Source organism: Protopterus annectens, chromosome 15.part0 (genome assembly GCF_019279795.1).
Source record: "Protopterus annectens isolate FY-2018-M chromosome 15.part0, PAN1.0, whole genome shotgun sequence".
Classification (NCBI taxonomy): domain Eukaryota; kingdom Metazoa; phylum Chordata; order Ceratodontiformes; family Protopteridae; genus Protopterus; species Protopterus annectens.
The window spans coordinates 99,300,934-99,303,745 of NC_056749.1; positions in this window are offsets into that span (position 1 = coordinate 99,300,934).

Here is a 2,812-nt window from a genome sequence, read left to right on the forward strand (position 1 = left end):
TTTTCTTTTTTCTTTTTTTTGGCACAATCAGTTGTCTGATTTTTGTCTACTTCTGGTTTGATTTCCATTGCTGCTTGCCACTTGAATGCTTCTGCTAAATTAAGCAGAGAGGTTGGCTTAAATTTTCTCTCCTCATGTTGTAAAACTTTCACTGTGTTTGGATCTGATGAGGTGAGCAGATATGCATGCAGTCCCCCAACTGCAAAGCTATACATATAATCAATTTTGAGGAGGTCTGTACCTTATTCAGAGCATGAAATACATAACCTTGGTATACACTGATTTTTATATATCATCTGATAAACATGAAGCATTTTTCTTGTTTTTATGTCCAACCAATCCAATACCTTTGGGGCTAATCAATCACACAAACTGTAAGTTAAAGCGGAAAACACAAATAATAGCTTGGACTTTATTCCTAGCTGTCAAGGCTGTTTTCAATATCAGTTTTAGTCTTCTGAAGTATTCTTTACTGAGTTCTTTTCACATTTGTTCATGTTGTATTGCCAATTATTCATCAATTCCCTAATATTTATACACTAATTCCTGCTCAAGTTCGTTTATATCACATTTCTGACTTAGACTGATATTTTCTTGGTACTGTAACTTTTCTTCTTTAAACATTGCTTTTGCACATTCTTCTAGACTAAACATAATTCTTATATCATCTGAGAAAGTTTTAATCACTTGAAGTTGTGCTTTCAGCTCCTCATCTGAAGCACTATACAGTTTTAAATCATTCACAAAAAGTAGGTGAGAAATCTTTAAGTAAGTTTGTTTTCAGGTAACCAAATTGTAACCAAGACCTAATCTGTTAAGTTAATAGCTTAATGTGTTAAGAGCAAGACAAAACAACAGCAGTGACAAAGAATCACCATGGACCCCCCTTTGAATATCCCTGCAATAATAATCTGCCTTAATTGTGACCTAATTATAAAGTGGATTGCCACTGTTTCATGGTCACTTTAATATAATTGATCAATGTAGAATATATCTTATCTGTGCACACTTCTTATTCCATGAATGTGACATGCTGTCAAATGTGTTTTTTGTAATCAATCCATGCCATACTTAGATTCGTCCCCTTTTTTACAATTCTTCATTATGGTTTTGTTTAATAACAAATGATCCTTTGTTCCATATGACTTTCTTCTGTTTCCCTTTTATTCTGTTGCCATGATTGACTACAAACTCTGTCTGCATCAATTCCATTATATAACTTATACATCTTCGGAAGGGAAGCTATTGGTGTATATTTTTAAGATGGCTTAAAGGAGTATCATTTTTCCTACTGTTAACCAGATTGGTGTCTGGTTGAGATGAGCATATAAATAGTTCTTACTCAGGTTTAAGAATTTGTGTAAAGATGTTAATACTTTTAGCCAGACGTTAGGTACTGCATCTAGGCCTGGGGTTTTCCAGTTAAGGCTTTTCTTAATTTTGCTTCAATTTCTGTGGCTATTACTTTATTTAATTTCATATCATGTACATTTTATCTCATTACTATTTTTTAATCTTTCTATCCATTCAGCAACTTTGTTTTGTTCCACAGGGTCTTCATAAATATTTCTCCAAAGTGTGTCTATTTCTTCTTCTTGGTTTGGTCTGTTAATTTTGCTTTGTTTCCCAATTCTGTATAAAACTTTTTGCATTATCAACAAATTGCTTATTTTGTAATTTTCCTTTATATTATCTGTATATCATCTTCTAAGTTTTTCTGCCTATGCTGATATCTTTAGTTTATTATTTCAAAAATGATCCTGGTCTGTTCTGATATTGTGCTTTGTTTTATCATGTCTATCTTTCTAAGTATTTTTGTTGATCTGTTCCCAATTCTACATTCTTCCAACAGTGAAACTAATTTATAGTTTTTTTCTATTTTTCTGTTTTTCTATTCAATGTTTCCATGATGGCATTTTATTCCTTCCCTTCCTTCGTTTATTACTCTGCATTTTTGTGGTAAGACTTTATTTGTTATTATTTAGTTTCACAGTAATATATCCTATTTACATCTTTTATATGACGTGAATTTCTGTTAATAGTCTTGATTACTGTATTCATCTGTTTTATCATTTTGAGTCTTATTTACTTTTTATAATCTATTTCTTTCCTCAATCTTAATATGCCTAAACATTTCTATTAAATGAAGCAACTGCTCCCTTAGACCATTTTCTTCTAAAATGAGGAACAGTCTTTGCTCTCTGTTTTCCATGGACATTCTACAGAAAGTCCCAGAATGGCTTCCTGTGACCTATTCTCTTCAGCTGCATCCTGCATTATCTGCTGCTCTATATGGTAACTCATAAGCCCATCACTTGACAATACTGCCAGGATCAGAGTAGCCACTGTTTCCTATTCCCTCTCTTGCTGTGTAACTCCAACTGAGCTTTTGTGCTGGTTTCCTGCTAAAGACACCAAAGTATCATCATGTGGTAAGTGATCAGATGTTGTCCTTTTCAGCTGTTTCTCCTTAATTTGGGGATTGACTGTTCCGTCATGCTGTGACTTTACCCAAGTTGGATTTTCTACACTAAATCCTTCACCTCACAGGGAATCCGTAAGCTCAGTTTCTATTTATTTATGTTCTCCATTACAAATCCTCTTCACTTCTTTCCCTTTTTTTCTTCTTATTTTTTGTTGTGAAATTTTCCATATCCAGGTGCCTTTGCCTGTATTTCTCTTCAAACATCTTTGTGCTGCTTTTTTGTGTTGATTAATTTTGCTTTCATCTTTCCATAAATATTGCACCATATCAAATCTCTTTTTCCTTTCCATATCCACATTTCTTCTTCAGATATCGACTGCTCCACCT